This window comes from Pygocentrus nattereri, chromosome 6 (assembly GCF_015220715.1).
Source record: "Pygocentrus nattereri isolate fPygNat1 chromosome 6, fPygNat1.pri, whole genome shotgun sequence".
Taxonomy (NCBI): Eukaryota; Metazoa; Chordata; class Actinopteri; order Characiformes; family Serrasalmidae; genus Pygocentrus; species Pygocentrus nattereri.
In genome coordinates this window covers 16,682,101-16,700,095 of record NC_051216.1, presented here as the reverse complement: position 1 = coordinate 16,700,095, position 17,995 = coordinate 16,682,101, and the positions used below count along the sequence as shown (strand labels likewise).

The 17,995-nt window shown below is 39.5% G+C and overlaps 1 long non-coding RNA gene across 1 annotated transcript in view; it reads left to right on the top strand.

The window, feature by feature from the left end:
* The window catches only part of LOC119263611, a 58,719-nt gene extending 41,482 nt beyond the window's left edge, over positions 1–17,237 (top strand). The window contains exons 2-3 of the long non-coding RNA XR_005130384.1: positions 11,150–11,220; positions 16,512–17,237. This is a non-coding gene — a long non-coding RNA (uncharacterized LOC119263611). The remainder of the gene's footprint in view (positions 1–11,149; positions 11,221–16,511) is intronic.
* The last annotated feature ends 758 nt before the right edge of the window (positions 17,238–17,995 follow it).

The following is a 17,995-nucleotide window of genomic DNA, read 5'->3' as shown; positions in this document are numbered from 1 at the left end:
GGTCACCAACTTTCTGCACTGTCAATCACTACAGACCTCCAAACTTCATGTGGCCTTCAGATTAGCTCAAGAACAGCGCAGAGAGCTTCATGGAATGGGTTTCCATGGCCGAGCAGTTACATCCAAGCCTACATCACTAAGCGCAATGCAAAGTGTCGACTGCAGTGGTGTAAAGTGGGTCCACTGGACTCTAGAGCAGTGAGGATGTGTTCTCTGGACTGAGCAATCATGTTGCAATCTGATGGATCAATTTCATACTCCCAACTTTGTGGCAACATTTTGAGGATGGCCTCTTCCTGTTCCAACATGACTGAGAACCAGTGCACAAAGCAAGGCCCATAAAGACATGGATGAGCAAGTTTGGTGTGGAAGAACTTGACTGGCCTGCACAGAGCCAGACCTTATCGTCCAACATCAGTGTCTGACCTTGCAAATGCACTTCTGGAAGAATGGTCAAAGATTCTTATAAATGCACTCCTAAACCTTGTGCAAAGCCTTCCCAGAAGAGTTGAAGCTGTTATAGCTGCAAAGCGTGGGCTGACATCATATTTAACCCTATGTATTAAGAATGGGATGTCACTCAAGTTCATGTGCATGTGAAGGCAGACGAGTGAATACGTTTGGCTATATAGTGTATTAAAAACTAAAAAGGACAGGACATCACTGGGTTACAATTGTTTTTTTTTTCTTTTTAAACCAAAGAACCTGACTGCCTGGGGCTATAAATCAACTGAGCTGAACCTGTTTCTCTCTTCATGCTTTCAATGCGTTTTAAACCAGCAGCAATTACAACAATAAAGTATGATTGCACTCTATCAGGAGAATCTTTGGGTTGGATTTGTTTGGGTGTTTCAGTCTGCTGATTCTGGTATAGTGTTTATGTTCTCTTAACATGTCCATCACAACCTGGCAGAGCTATATGTGTGGCTCTCACAGGGCATTTCTGGCTTGGGTGCTCTGATGGGAGTGAAAGTGTTTTTGCCTGCTCAGTCTGTTCTTCAACCAAGCGTGAAACCATCCACCAAGATGCTCCATAAGCAAGCTTTACACTTCTTCTTCACAGGTAATTACCCTTGGCCCAAACAGCAGAAAGCCTCCCTAATTGAAAGTCTAAATGACCATGCGAACCTCACTTATCAAAAAGGTGATTTGTGCTGTAGGATACGACTTTTAACCCTTTCAGAGTCAGCCGCAATTGCCTCTTTCTGTTCCTGATATGGTAAGTACTGAAGACTGGTATAAAATGACTTGGCAGGTCCATTCTTCCCACCTATCCATGGCTAATGATTGGATCACTGAGTGCTTCCATGGAAGCTGCAATCCATCAAGTGAGCATACAGGGTGACAGTTTCAGGGCATTCATCTTCCCAGTGCCGTTTACCACCTCTTACATCATCAGGCCAGTGTTGTGCGCACACACACACACACACATACACACGCATACAGATAATCACAACTAAGGTTTTCACACTCTTTCATCTTGATGTTTGATCAAATTATCAAGGAGGGGAAAAAAGAACAAGTGAGGTGTGAAAAAAGACAGAGGACAAAAGAGGACGGCCCATGATTGGGATGACATGGCATCTACTGACATGTTTCTTTAATCAAAGGCAGATTATCACTGTTGCAATGCCTCGTCTCTCATATTTTCGGGAGCTGCGTGAGCCTAATTAAATCCAACAGACGAACATGGAACAGGCTTGGAAGGGAAAAGTATTGTCAAGCGCTTGCTGTCTATGGCAAATGAACGAACAGATGGCGTGTAGAAATAGCTGTAGCCATGTGCCTGGGAGGCCTGACAGAGGAGGTGGGGAAGCAGGAGACAGCGATCGCAGCATATGCTTTATATATTGCGCTCAAACATAGCAAGGCTGTCAAAACAGCATGATATGTGTGAGAAAGAGACAGATCTGTCACTACAGTGATGCGTAGTCAAATTCCTCACTGAAAGATGTGCAGGCTCCATAGCTGGTCTCCCCCTATAGCATAGTTGTGGTGCTTAGTTGCAAGTGCTCTAGTGGTTTATTGTTGTCAACGTTGGCCATTTGCTTTGATCCAAGAAAAAGGCCTTCTTAGTGAGCATGGTGGGTAAACAGAGCCGTATTTGCAACAGGGTTTTTTTCTCCAATGTGCCATAGCAATGTCTCTAAAAGGAGATGTTTCCATTATTTGATGGATGTCCAAGCACTTTGCACTCTGTCATTCTTTTGAAAGGTGTTTTCTTTCTGTTCGGAATGCTGGGATTCTGCTTCACCTCAGATCCTGCATGAAGTGATGATGTATCTGATGGAAAGGGCTGGAAAGCAAAGCTATTTGTCATGTAGGGCAGATGGGTGTGAAAGCTGACAGAGCACAGTTCCATCGCTCTCCCATCCCAAACATGTCTTGTCATCTGCAGGCACAACCAACCCTGTCCATCCACAAGCAGAGAGATCACCTCAGGAGCATGAGAAAAAGCCAAACCCTGTGATAGCACTCATCGTCTAATATGCCTTCTTTCTTCTCTGAGGGTAATTGGGTTTTGATCCTCATGCCCATCTTTATTTGCCTGTGCTGCACCGAATCAGTCGCTTTCAAAGTGCTGTCTGTTCTGCCTGGTGTTAAGGCTCATCAAAGTGAAGGCTTTACATGAGGTGGATATAGAATGACTAAACACTGCAAGATATCCTAGAGAAGCTGTATGAGATTCACTGACAAGCTTATAAAATGACAGTCTTGGCCGTCATAATCTGTATATTTAGTCTTACTTTGCCACTGTTGAGTCTACTTGTCTATGTCTATTCACGTCTAGAGAAATGTTCAAGAAAGGAGCCCACACTCTGCTCACTTCTAGGGAAAAAATCTACAAAAACGTTTAAATAACAGAATGAAATTTCCGCATAATTAAACAAGTAATATGTGAACAAAGTCATTTTGTCAATCAGATTCTTAAAATCACAGGCTTCTTTCATACTAAGGCTTATTATTTAGTAACTACAGGGACTTCATTGCAAACTAAAAGCAAACCGAAATCTATTCTTAGGTTACTGAAGTGTGAGATAAAACTTTGGGCCTGATGGCACGCCCTGGCCATTTAAGAGGTTAATGTGACACACATTTATTAGAGCCAGTATAGAGAAACATGCCAAGTCAGAGTTGTTCACAACAGTAAGGACAGGAACCAGACATCTGCCTCTAAAAGCTTCCTCGCAAAATAGTTATTACATGAGATGACTAAGAAAATGTTGCCTGATGATAAGAAAGTCATGCAGGGTGGAGTGGGATATGAAGGGTGTCGTAAGGAAAAATAGAACCTAATCAGATTTCCACTATTTACCCATTATCAAAGTTACATGTAAAAACTCAGAAGACACATGTATGACACATGTCATTTTGCATAGTAAATAAAATGGCTACATTTGAGTTGTACACATCACGATCCCTGGTTCCTATCACCACTGTAAAGACATCAGAGTTGGTAGGCTTTCCTACAATGTAATACTTCACATCAGACCACTCTGAATGGCTTTGTTTTACTTGATAAATAAAATAAATTTTCCCTTTAAAATCTCCCCTTTCTATTGAAACCCAGAAAACATTAAGTGTGTACGGTGCACAAAAAATCTGTGAGTTCACCACATAATTGATTATACCAATAATATACTACACATGCAAATGGTCATATCAGTGCAATTTTCATTAATGCATGATAAAACATGTAAATCCAAGGGAGGTAGGAACCTGTGGAGAGAAACACCTGTGGAAAGAGACGTTATGATTAGAGCATGCTAAGGCATTAATTAAAGATATGAATGATACCATGACATATCTATGTATACACATGTATAATAATTACGATGGATATGACTGCAATATCATATCAGTTGCTCATGTCATCCAGGCTACAGGCGTGGGATGACCCAAATCCTAAGTGGGAGGGGTCACCTGGTTAAAAGGGGAGACAGAAGGATGGCTAAGAGAGGGCTGGCATGATGGGAGAGTTCTGTGTGGCTTTGATGCCCCAGACTCAAATTACCTTGCATTTATTAGTTCCAAGAGCATAGAATAATGGTCATATGTTGATTTTGAATCAATGAGATTATTCTTCAACTGCCTAGTACTTTTAATATTATCTTGTGAGTATAAATATTTTGTGTGTGAAGCTTAAATAAATTGAGAGCACATTGGGGACTGAAAACCAAGTTGTCGTGGTGATGCTTCTGGGAACTCTTGCTCACTCAACCGCTGAAACTACCTAACTTTGTATTCTGTTATCACACATCTTGAAACAAAACAAAAAGCCAGCAAAATATGACTTAAAGCATTGTATCAAAATGGAGCTTCTTCTTTATGTAAGTGTAATGTGAACATGAATTATTTCAATTTAAATAATTACAATATTAAATAAGTGTTACTGCATTGTAATGCATATGTTTGCACCTTCTTCGCTTATTAAGTTTTGCTAAGCCATCATAGTCAGCCAGGAAAGCTTGAATCAATTTACAAACACACCATATAGCCAAAAGTATACACTCACCCATCCAAATCATTGAATTCAGATGTTACAATCACTTCCATGGCCACAGGTGTATAAAACCAAGCACCTAGCCATGCAGACTGCTTCTACAAACATTTGTGAAAGAATGGATCGCTCTCAGGAGCTCAGGGAATTCCAGCATGGTACAGTGATAGGATGCCACCTGTGCAACAAGCCCACTTGTAAAATTTCCTCACTACTAAATATTTCACAGTCAACTGTCAATGGTATTATAACAGAGTGCAAGTGACTGGGACCAACAGCAACTCAGCCATGAAGTGGTAGGCCACGTAAAATGACAGTGGATGCTGAGGCGCATAGTGTGCAGAGGTTGGCAACTTTCTGCAGAGTCAATTGCTGCAGTCCTCCAAACTTCATGTGGCCTTCATATTAGCTCAAGAACAGTGTGTAGAGAGCTTAATAGACTGGGTTTCCATGGCTGAGCAGCTGCTTCCAAGCCTTACATCACCAAATGCAATACAAAGCGACAAATGCAGTGGTGTAAAGTGTCACCACTGGATTCTGAGTTTGGTGGTTGCCAGGAGAACACTACTTGTCTGATTGCATTGTGCCAAGTGTAAAGTTTGGTGGAGGGGGGATAATGGTGTGGGGTTGTTTTTCAGGATTTGGGCTTGGCCCCATAGTTTCTTTGAAAGGAACTATTAATGCTTCAGCAGACCAAGAGATTTTGGGCAATTTCATGCTCCCAACTTTGTGGGAACATTTTGGGGATGGCCCCTTTCTGTTCCAACATGACTGAGCACCAGTGCACAAAGCAAGGTCCATAAAGACATGGATGAGCAAGTTTGGTGTGGAAGAACTTGACTGGCCTGCACAGAGTCCTGACCTCAACCCGACAGAACACCTTTGGGATGAATTAGAGTGGAGACTGCGAGCCAGACCTTATTGTCCTACATCAGTGTCTAACTTCACAAATGCGCTTCTGGAAGAATGGTCAAATATTCCCATAAACACACTCCTAAACCTTGTGCAAAGCCTTCCCAGAAGAGTTGAAGCTCTTACAGCTGCAAAGGGTGGGCCAACACCATATTAAAACCTATGGATTAAGAATGGGATATCACTCCAGTTCATATGTGTGTAAAAGGTACGACACTGTCACTGGGGCAGTACCCCTCTTGTCACTGTGGTGGTGCCCTCAGGGGTACATCTCAGTACCTTTAGTCAGGGAACATAACTGTACTAGAATCCACTGAAATTATGTTCTCTAAGTTGCATTGACTCCACTCACTCTGTCTCGTCTCCAGGCTTTTATTTTACTGTTCTGATTTAAAACATTTGGTTATGAAAAGGTACAAATATCTACTTTTAAACTAGGAATATCTCATGTAAGGTTCACAATTAGACCTTGAAACCACTGCTGTACCTTTGAGGGTACACTTACATTGTTTATATCTTGATGAATGAATCATGTACCTGCATAGCAAGTTTATTTCTAACAGTGTCTGGCAGTATATCCTGTGGCACCATGCCTCATTTGTGTTGCACAGTAAGAGTTGAAATATCTTCAGTCTTCTGGATCATACTGCAGTGTTACATAATAAACACAACTTAATTTGAATCAATCTCCTGTAAAAGACTTGTGCAATAAAACATACGCTATAGACTGCATTATAAAGTCAAATGCACCGACAATTGTAGGAAAAGTTAAGACTTAAGACTTGTATATGAACTCTAGCTCACTGTTTTCTGTTGTGTATTATTTGTGTGGATACAGAGACCAAGGTTTCCCATACCCCTGGAGAAAGGAGACTTTTTATCACCCTGTTTTTCATGAATATGAATGTGTTCAGATATCTTAATGTAAACCAGACTGTTCACAAAGCACTTTGTCATACACAGGCTTTGAGACAGAGCTCTGTTTACGCGATTTGTTTTGTTTATCAAATGGATAGCAAATCCTCTCCTGTGCACCCAAAATTGTCGTCAGCCAAGGTGTGCAATAGATAAGGTGCATTTTTGACACTTGTTTGGATAAAAGCGTACACAAGATACCTAGATGTAAGGCAGTTTGGGAGGCTGTGAGGCATGAGACTGTATTAGCTGAGCTCCAGGAACTGATTATGGGAGATTATTTGTTCAGACGGCCTCTGTCCTTCTCTCATTATGCAGTTCGAAAACGACTCGCCAGACTTCATCTCTCAAAGGCTAAATACCAAGGACACTTTCAATAACCTGGGCTAACACATGATCGTAATTGAATAAAAAGATCCCTGCAATTCTTAGCATACACTCAGGGGGTGGTCATTACTTAGCCGTGTCTTATGTGCTTTATTCACCTTCTTGCTGGGCGTTCACGCTCTAGATGGAACAAGCTAGTGTGCATGTCATGTTCCTGGAGTCAGAGTTAAATGGTTATTGTGAAATGTTATGTGATTATGCTTGAATGAATTCAGCAACAAAGGATTTTTGACAGGCTTGTATGAAGTATATGATTACACTGAAATACTGGGACACTATCGTAAGTGCCAGAGTACCTTGGTAACTCAATCTTTGTAACCTTTTTGCTGCATGTGTTTACTCCATTTTGTATGAAACTGACCTGCACAAGCAAATATGACTCCACTACAATGTACATCATTTTTTCAATCAGCCATTTTTATATTGATTCTGACCACAGGAATAATAAAGTGCTTCCATGTAGAGGAAACTGTCGTTGTTTCACTTGTTCACAACAATTTAATGGCACATTCCATTTTGTCACTACCAAAACAATCATGTTTCTACTGAAACTTTACTAAATGTTTCTGTAGTGACAATTTTAGCTAATTTTGAGCTGAACTCCAAAACCTGACACAGCTTTGAACAGTTGCACGCACATAAAGTCATAACGTTTTCCATTAAAACACAGAAAAAGCTTACCTAACTGCAGAAAATATGTGTTTCTGTAGTGACACTTTTATATCATAACAGTCAGATGTAACTATTCACCACGACGGTGGCCATGCAGTCTCACTTCCTTCTCTAAAAGGCAGGGATGTGGCTAAAATAATGGATTAAAACTATTTGTGTTTCAGTAGTGACATAAAAACATGGGACAGAATTGTTTTATTTAAAAATTTTAGCTCATGATAAATTGTTAGAATTCACTGTAGAAAAAAAATCTGAAAGATCTTTTAAAAAAGGGTACTGAATCAGGCTGGGTTGGACACACGCAGAGGTACATAGAAGAATTGTCAATGGAAGCAGAAAAATCCAAATGCATAACGATACGGGCGAAAGTGAGCAGCAAAAAACAGCAATACAAAAACATGAGGCTAAGAGTAAAACCAAGAAACAGCAAAGGCAGGCAAAGGTCAAAAATACATTATAAACAAACCAGAAAAGACCACTTAGTTTGCACAGGAAGGAGATCATTGGAGCAAGAGAGAGTAAACCAGAGACCCTTCCCCTAGGTCTCATATGACTGGCTTACAACTTATAAAGTTGATATGATTAGCTTACAGCTTCAAGGTCTGATATGATTGGCTTACAAATTTTAGGTCTCATATGACTGGCTTACAACTTATAAAGTCTGATATAAATAGCTTACAACTTCAAGGTCTGATATGATTGGCTTAGAACTTCGAGGTCTGATATGATTGGCTTACAACTTACAAGGTCTGATATGATTGGCCGAGCCAGTTGTTACACTTTTCATGTTACATTTGTAAATCTCTGTTAACACAGCAGAGGCAGTGCTGTATTAGAGCAGCAGCACATCCCCAGGTCATGCCCAGCTATAACAGCATATTGTGATTTTGGAGATGTGATATGACAGTTGAATTGGGAAGAATGAATGAGAATAAACTATAGATCATTTTAACCAGTAATGTGCATTTATTTGAGAAGAGGTGGGGAAACTTACATATCTGAGGTCTAAAGACGTAATTTTTTCAAACCTCTCTTTGAACTAAATTGGTAGAATTGTCCATACACAGTTTTATGTGAATGTTTGAACACCCTTGGTCAAATTAAATGTTTTGTTGGTTTTCTAAGTGAAAGTAACAAACGTATATGCTTTTTTATTTATTTGATTAAAAAGTTTGATATATAAAAATAAAATGTGCCATAATTTTTGCACAGTCCAGTAATTGAATATTAGCATTAAAATGTTCACAAACGAGCTCTTTGTAGAGGATGTGTTAACTTATGCTTACTTAGAAAATCTAAAAAAATATATTTTTTCCAGGGACACTCAAACTTTTACATACAATTGTAAAGTACTATAATTAATAGCATGATGAACACACATGAACCTGAAAAATTAAAATGATATGATTTTAATAGAGTAAAAACAGATTTTTCTGATTTTCATAACTGAAAACTTGCAACAAAAAAACAGTGAACGTGGCATTTTTTTAGAAATATCATAGCCATGATATGGCATTGTTTGATACACTGTATTGAAAATAATTGGGACATTAAAATGTTATAAAGCATAGTGTGTGAGCAACATTGGCTGCATATTCCAAGTAATGACTGTACACATTCTATGCATCATATATATATAGTCCCCCCATGATTGTAGCCTCTCACTCTCATTCATACAAGTAATTGATTGTGGACCATGTCCTCAGTGATCTAGAAGTAAAAATAAAACAGAGGTTATGTATAAAATCATTGCCAAACCAATGCTGACTAAATCACAACAAACTCATTACAGTGGCACAGATTGATATTTCTTTCGTTGAGCTCACTGCTTTTTTTTTCAACTTGAAAGCTGCAAAATGCACCAGACTCTCTGACAACAGGTAGAAGTCTGGCTTTGAGAATAATCTGACACAGAGTCAGTTTGGTCTGGTCACTGGTAAACAACAATATATGGCAAATATTGGTGTCAAAGTTGCCAAATACTAAAGAGAAATATAAAAATAAAGAATACAAAAAACTTGAAATATCATTTCTGTCGCTTTTGCTCGTTAACACTCTTACGCTCTCATTGTAAGAAAAAATCGTCACATTCTTAAACTAGTTGGCTTTTCAGCTAGATAGCTAATGTTAATGTTAGCCTAACCACTTTTCTTTCCCGCACATAAACCTAAAATTAACTAGCTAACAAGCAACGGAGTAAAAACCTGCCAAGTATACTTACCATAATTTGCCACAAATTCATATTGTAGGTGGAAATCTTTACTCTTTAACTTTTTACTGTTTCACTCTCTATATTATATATTTGGAATTGGGTCTAATGTTTACTTCAGTGAGCTTCTAGCCAAAATCCTGTCTTAAGTGGTTGCCGACTTACACTATTTTGGTCTGGTCACTGGGGCTAGTTACTATTAAAGATAAAAGAGAAAGAGAAGTACAAATCAACACATAAGCACTGGCCACAACAAATATAGCTGTTCTGTTTCTTTTGTATGCTTATATGTTCCTCTTTTTTCTGGAGACATGAAAAAAAAAACATTCTCCTGGCAACTCCCAAACCCGGAGAAGCGTGATTCGTCACTCCAGAGAACTTGACTCCACTGCGCTAGAGTCCAGTGGCGGTGCTTTACAGTTGACGACCTCTGCGCACTATGCACCTCGGCATTCGCTGACCACGTTCTGTCATTTTACGTGGCCTACCACTTCCATGGCTGAGTTGCTGTCGTTCCCAATCGCTTCCACTTTGTTATAATACCACTGACAGTTGACTGTCGAATATTTAGCAGCGAGGAAATTTCACGACTAGATGCACAGGCGGCGTCCTATCACGGTACCACGCTGGAATTCACTGAGCTCCTGAGAGCGACCCATTCTTTCAGAAATGTTTGTAGAAGCAGTCCACAAGCCTAGGTGCTTGGTTTTATACACCTGTGGCCATGGAAGTGACTGGAACACCTGAATTCAATGATTTAGGTGAGTGAATACCTTTGGAAATACAGTGTACAGACACACACACACACACACACACACACACACACACACACACACACACACACATATCTATATATCTACATATATATATATATATATATATATATATATATATATATATATATATATATATACAGGCATTATCCTCCAGCAGCACACATTACGCTGCTCATAGAGCTGAAAAATCCTTTCTTTGCCATGTTGTCTGACCTGCTGTCCTGTGCTTTTAGAGTGTAAGCGTGCCTCCACGGCCTCCTGCTGCACCTCTGTGTGTTGAGATTTAGCTCAGTCTCAGGGGAGATATGGGTCAGCACTCTCTCTCTTGCTGCTTTCCCTCTCCATCTCTAGTAGGATTCTGATCCTGATACTCTATTATGGCCATCTGAGAGGCCTGTTTGGCAGAGGCGGTCGGGCTTGTTTGGCCCGCTGTTGTTTATTAATAGGTTCGGTCAGTGTCTGCCCCAGCAGAAATAAATTGTTGTAGAGATGTAGGACACTGCACTCACCTCTCTCCATCTGTATATATCTCTCTCCATCTGTTTCTTCCTCTGTCTCTGTCTCTCTTTTTTCTTTTTTTATTTCTCTCTCTCTCTCTCTCTCTCTCTCTCTCTCGTTCTCTCTTTGCACCCCTACCCCAGGGCTTAGCCAATGCAAATGCGTCCCTCTTTTTTTCTGACAGGGCGCCCAAATGCAGTCTCCCACATGCGCCTCACTCTCCTTTTGTTACAAAGGCTCATGAATAATCTCAGCGTGTGTGCTTGCTGTTGTTTACAGATCCAGACTCTTCTCATTTTAAAGGAAGGTAAAGGAGCATGGTGGCCTGCTGGAGGAAATTACACGCAGAGGTCAGACCATGTCCACCACATCCGAATTTGCATTTTTCCAGTATTTGTAATACGATTGCTGCATTTAAACACACGTGAGACCAAATCCGTCTCTTCTTTCCCTTAAAATTTTCTTCTGGTGTTATTTTTTAACCCTTCACATTGATGAACTTATTATGTCCTACAGCCTCTTATACAGTCACTGCATGGAAACCACTGTACATGACTTAGTTGTTGTTATGTTGGTGGTCGTGGCCATTTAAGGAGTTAAATCCACTCAGAGTCTACCAGCTACCACTAGAATCACCAGGCTTATTGTGTAGTAATACTATTATTTCATTATTCATTTTTGATTGAAAAAGAAGACCTTACACATGACATTAACTAATAGGAAGTGATAGTGGAGTCTTTCACATTTTGATTTACAACAGGTAGGACAAATTTCATGAGAAAAAGGAATGTTTCCCTGAAGTCCTAGATCACTGTCTGAAAATATGAGTAGTAGTTAACCAGATTTTACCAGTGTTAGAAATGCAGATCAGCAGCAGCACCCAAGTATGTATTCCTGCAGGCTGGACTAACTCCAAATAAGAAGGACTTAACTCCAAATGGGCCGATCTTAGCTACAAATTGGTTTTTGTTCTGTTAAATGCTTTTTTATTGGTCTAAGATAAATTTATGTAAACAGAATTAATTGTAGTGGCTTCACTCTTTACATTGTTTTGTGTTTCACTTATTTAAAACAAAAAAAAGCAGTATTTTAGTAGACTTTAATGTAGAGCAGGGCAATATGGCCAAAAATGTTATCACAATAAACAAAATTCATATTGTTAGATATTGATACATATCGCAATAAATGGCGAATCATTACTTCTTTTAAGTTTGAAGGCTGATTTTTGCTCCCCAGTGGTTAATTGCTGCTTTAAACGATCCTTTATGGTTGAAACATGACAAACACTCGCCAAACAGTGGAACGTTTCACAAATCTGTCATGGGAGAGTGGGAGAAAGCGTCTGGTTGGCTGGTTTTACCAGCTGGAAAAGCACGGCCGCAATTTTTGTATTAGTCATAATTTAAGAAAGAAAAGATTATTCTAGCTGTCTGATGACGAGACGAGCGTTCGGCTATCCCGTTACAAATGCTAAACAAGTGACCAACAACGGTGCTAAACTGTGTAGTTTCTCAACAATGTCAACAACATATATTAGCTGGTTCGGTATGTCAGCGATGGATCACACCACCTTTAAGTATATTTGCCGACCTTTTCTTTACTTGTCGCCTGTCCCTCTCTAATCATGTTAAAAACTCAGAAAGACACCCTCTCCTGGCGACAGCGGAGTAGCGTCGCTTTCCTTGCAGTAGAAAAAGCCACCAGGGCTGTCGCTAGAACATGGAAGTGTGAGAATGGTGAATTGTATTGAAAATGTATTGAACCTTCCTTATTGCTCTATCGAGGAAAAGGTGTATTGCACTAATTATCCTTTTAGCGCCCAGCCCTACTTTAATATGATCTTACAACCAGCAAAATTAAAAACACAGAGAAAACCCAACAAACTCTATGTCAGCTATGTAGATATGAGAGTGAGGAACTGATGTGTGGACCCACATACAAGTACTTAGGATTTAAGCCTGTGGAGAGACCTAGCTAACTTAATCTTCACACACCCCCATACTCCTCTACAGTTCATACTGCTCTTCCTTGCTGCCATGTGGTGGACTATGATCAATCACCTCCAGGAAAGAACTCTGATCTAGATCCTTTTCCACTCTATGTAATTCTATATGTTCTAATAATATATGTCATAATAATCTTGATGGTATGTTGACACTGACAGCCTCTGTAGAGTGTTGAGAAGACTTGCTCTGAGACCAGAGGGCTCCATTAGCAGGCCCCTCACGCAGGTCAGTGTGGATCTTTATGCTGTGCAGAGGCTTTGACTCACCTTGCCTGTGGAGGAGCGTGCACCTGACAGACAGACAGTCCATAAAAAAAAAAGGCTCAGCTCAACAAAACAAAAAGAGGCAGAGAGGTCAAGGGGTGATTCATTTGCTTTCAGCATGCAAGCACTAAAGTGCCCTCCCATAATTACACTTCATATAAATTCACATCCTTTTCACTTGTTCACCTGCATATTAAAGACTTGGTGCATTTATTTGGTCCATATTTGCTTCACAGACTAATTTAGGAAGATAAAACGGAGGCATCTCAAGAGCTGCGGTAAGTTAATGGCTTTCAGTTACAGGCAGTAACAATGTTCAGCAATTCTAACAAAATGCACAGGCTTCCTTAAAGATATTGTGTTAAGCCAAATTAATAAAGTTAATCTCTTAAACTCCTCAAACTGCTGGAGGTTCCACACTTGCCTTTCTCACTCTTATAACTTAATAATAACGCAGTCCGTTTTCATAGCTTTCCATGTAATAACTAAATAATACTCCGTAACTAGCAGTTCACTTTAAACAAACAAAAAAAGAACTAAACAAAACGAATTACCACCAAAAACCATTCAGTGTATCTCTCAGCACCCCTAGAAGCCTGTGTCATGTAGTGGACCAATTACAGTCAGGTAAAGGTAAAGTAAATATGAGTTTTGTTTAGCAAACAGCATACACTACACCAAACTCACTCAAACCACCTTGTTGTTTTGGCCAAAAAGATGTAATTTTGCTGCAAACATCTTTTTCATTGTAAGTAAATTTACAGCTTCAGGATGTAGTAAATGTTATCTTTAGGATGTAACCTGTGTAGTAGAGCTTGAAATATTTGTCTTAACATCATGTTTGATTGGGTTTGGGCTTAATTTCTCAAATATGTGTCAGGCTCAGATCTCTGCTAATTTTTCCTCTTTACGTTCTTACCATCTGGCATGCTGGAGTCGCCCACGAGGCCTAGACTTGTGAGAAAATAGATGAGCGGGAAATAAAAAAATCACCAGTTTGGGAGAGCGCAGATTAGTACATCCAAAAGGACATTTCATTTGTTTGGCCAAAAGTACATTTTATGTTGATGGCCAGTATGTCATATAACATGACCTGTGTACAGACACAGTTTTAGGACTAAAACGGTGAAGGTATAAAAAGGTTATCCAGACTAAAACTTTTGTTTGTAAGCATTGCTTGTTAAATTATTTTGTTAAACTGGAGGTTCAACATGATTTTGGACAGCTGATTATTTTATTGTAGCGTATTAATGTATTAAGTATTTATTGGTTATTATCATAATCATTACTGTCATGGTAACTGACGCTATCCTGCCAAGTTTGGATCGACACTTTTTGTAATGATGGGCTTGTTCATGTCAGTTTCAGACAAAATTCTATTGAACTCAAAACTTTATAATGTGATTTGGGACGGGATAGGTTAAGACTTAAAATGATGTTTGTTAGGTCAGGCTTGGACTTAAAATTCTCATATTTTAGTCCAGTTTTTTTTTTCAGTTCTCCACTTTGGAAGGAACAATGCACTGTCAGAAAAAAAGGTACTAAACTGTCACTGGGGTGGTGCCCCAAGGGTATGTTTTCAGGGAGCATAAATGGACCAAATTCTATTGCAATTATGTTTTTAAACTGTATTGGCTCCACATACCCCATCTTGTCTCCTGCCTTTTTTTCATTTTTCTGTTAAAAACGGCTATGAAAAGGTACAGATATGTACCTTTGCCCTAGAAAAAATATAAGGTACACAGTTGGACCTTAAAACTGTTGTTGTATCTTTGAGGGTATATTTACATTGTTTCTGTTTTGATGAATGAAAACTGTTATGCTATACTTTTCTGGTATGCTATAGAGTCATTAGTCATGACTCCTAATGCATTCACCTACCACTGTAAAATGATTGTATTGTAAGTCACTCTGGATGAGAGCATCTGCCAAATGTGTGACTATAAATGGAAATAAAAGCTTAAGTGGTGAAGCCGCACACACATTTTAACACACGAAGGACAGAGTAAAAAACTCTGTAAGGTGAAATATCTCTTTTAATAGAAAGCTTCATCCACAAGACCAGCAGATCCACTTCAAACGTTCTCCAGAAATATAGTCTCTTAGAGGTTAGATCTTACCTTCTGTGGCAATTAAGCCAGCTCTTTATTGATCTTCTCCCAATTACAATACAGTGATGGTGGGCTCTAATTTAATCTATTTTAAGTTAACGTCCCAAAGAGCACTCTGTGCATAATCATCGACATGAATAATTGCTCTGCAGCAAATGGGCTCGTATTCTTCAGGAGAGGCTGAATTGGTTAGAGACAGGGCCGGATTAAAAGAATGGGCTGAAAGGGCTGCAGTCCCGGGCCTCGCCACTAGGGGGGCCTCCGGTCGCTGAATGTCAAATGACAAAAATTAATAGAAAAAAAAAAAACGAAACAAGCGAAAATGTCGGGCCAAAGGAAACACGAGAGCGGAGCAAAAAAACGAAAATTACAATCAATAAAAAAGGAAAGAGCGACAGAATTATTACAGAAAACACCCAAATTAACCAACATGTGGAGTAGTCAGCCTGCTGTAGCAGCTACCACCAGCAAAGAGGCAACTGTCAGTGATGGACAGCAGCCAACCACCGCTAGCCAACTAACCAGCCCAACTAGCCAGTCTGCTAGCAATAGTGCTACAATCTCTGAGGAAACAAGTGATGGAGAAGAACCAGTGGGTAATGTAGCAGATGAGCCTGTTGATTCTGAGGCAGGGGCGAAAATAGATATATCAACAGATATTGCATGCTGGGGAGAAGTTAATGAGGAGATGCGAAGCTATTGGGTCGGAAAGGGAATTGAAGCACCCACACAATGTCAACATAAAGATGCCGATTTTTCGGCTTCTGAAAGGAGCTATAAAAATCAGAAGCGATGTCTGAGCAAAACATTGTTCAGTCGCTCGCTCAGAAATGGAGAGAAGGTGGCAAGAGAATGGTTGTCTTACTCCCCATCTACTGGAAATGTGTTTTGTTTTTTTTGCAAACTATTCAGTAACGATTCAGTAATGATATTAAAGCTACCCTTGAATTGAAATGAATTGAATTGAAGTGAATTGAATTGAAATCATAATACCAGTTCACTTTAAACGGTAGTCTGTCATAGATTGGTACTGTGTACGCTGATGTGTCAGTGGGTTTGTGTGAGGTCATGCGTCAGAACATCATATGAAGGGCCTCATCCTGGTAATTAGCCCCGGGCCTCAGGAAGTGTTAATCTGGCCCTGGTTAGAGATGTAGTGTATGGCATTAATATGGGTCCAATTCACTTTTCTTTTTAATACATCAGTTAAAATCTATCTTTTCCCCTTTCCGTACTGAAACATATTGTTTTTGTTTTTCAGATTTCAGAATTGGGATAAGGGATGGTGACAGAAAAAGGCATTTTCTACTTTTATACACATTGCCTCTGACAGAGAATAAGAAGTCGGGGGAAGATACGGCTGTAATAAAGGGCTTATCCGAGGAGAGGAGGTCAGAATGGAAAAAGGATTAAGACTGCTTCCAGCTCACTGGCCCTTCACACAGCAGTCACTCATCAAACAAAGATTCTCTCCCTCCGTTTTTCTCTCTGTTATCGACACAGATTGAGAGAGATCCAAATATTGTGCACCATGTTAGTATTCCTTCCTTGTTTCACTGATGCCAGCCACTTTTTGGATAAACAACTGGTGATGTTACCTGTAAGTCCAGCCCAGAAGAACTTAAATATGGAAACAACAGGAGCAACAGGAAAAGCTCAGTTCTTTCTAACATCATAATGCCCCATCATTATTGCAGCTTCCCTGAAGCAAACAAGTTTGCATTGAGTGATGGCTTTCATAAATGAATGAGAAAACAAGTATCATCATCCTCTGACACATTTTCTAATTGCAGTTCATTTGAAAAGCTTTTGAGAGAGCTCATTTCAGCTCCTCCATCAAGAATATTGCTCACTCTTGACAGAGCATAGTTAAGTAGCTGTTGATAAATGTACGTATGTGAGGTGAATGCTGAACAACTACTGTCCACCCTGACTCCTCTGTAATGCACTGATACACTGCCTGGCCATTGGTTTGGGTTAAATAAAAGCTTTGCCATGTGTCTTTAGATGCTGGGAATGTTGAGAATGGCAGACATCAGGCTGTACTTCATAGAGTTACACACTGATTGGGAGTGAACCCAGTATTGCTGTAACTCTGAATTCACTTAATGGATCTGAATTGACAAAGACCACATTTTGCAATCACACTGCCGCACAATTTGAATTTGGTCATACAAAAGCTCAGGTCACTGAGCAATAAGTATAATTTTTGTAGAAAAATTTTTAATGCAGTTTATGTAGAAATCAACTTACTTTTTCAGTCCTAAACTAAAGAACAATCCTTAAAAGTCTTTAAATGTTTCCTTTTACGTTTCTATAAAAGCTTAATAAGCATGTACTGAGGTTTTGGGGTCCAAAAAAAAAATCAAATTTAGTGTCAGATGTTCAATTCAAACTCTAGTTTAAAGTGATAGTTTAGCAAAAAATCAAGTCTACACAATTTTCCTTTACAATGTATAAATGAAGATCATTCAAGACATGTTTCGTGTCTGAAGTTCGTTTCTTTAGTTTTCTTCCAGAGCTATAAAGTTAACATAGCTAACCAGTAGCCTAATGAAAGCTTGTGCTGTGCTTGTACACTCAGAAAAAAAGGTAGTAAACTGTCACTGGGGCAGTACCCCTCACGGGTACATATCACTGGGTGGTACCCTCAAGGGTAGATCTCAGTACCTTTACCCAGGGAACAGAATTGTACCATAATCCATTGGAATGATATTTTCTAAGTTGTATTAATTCCACACACCC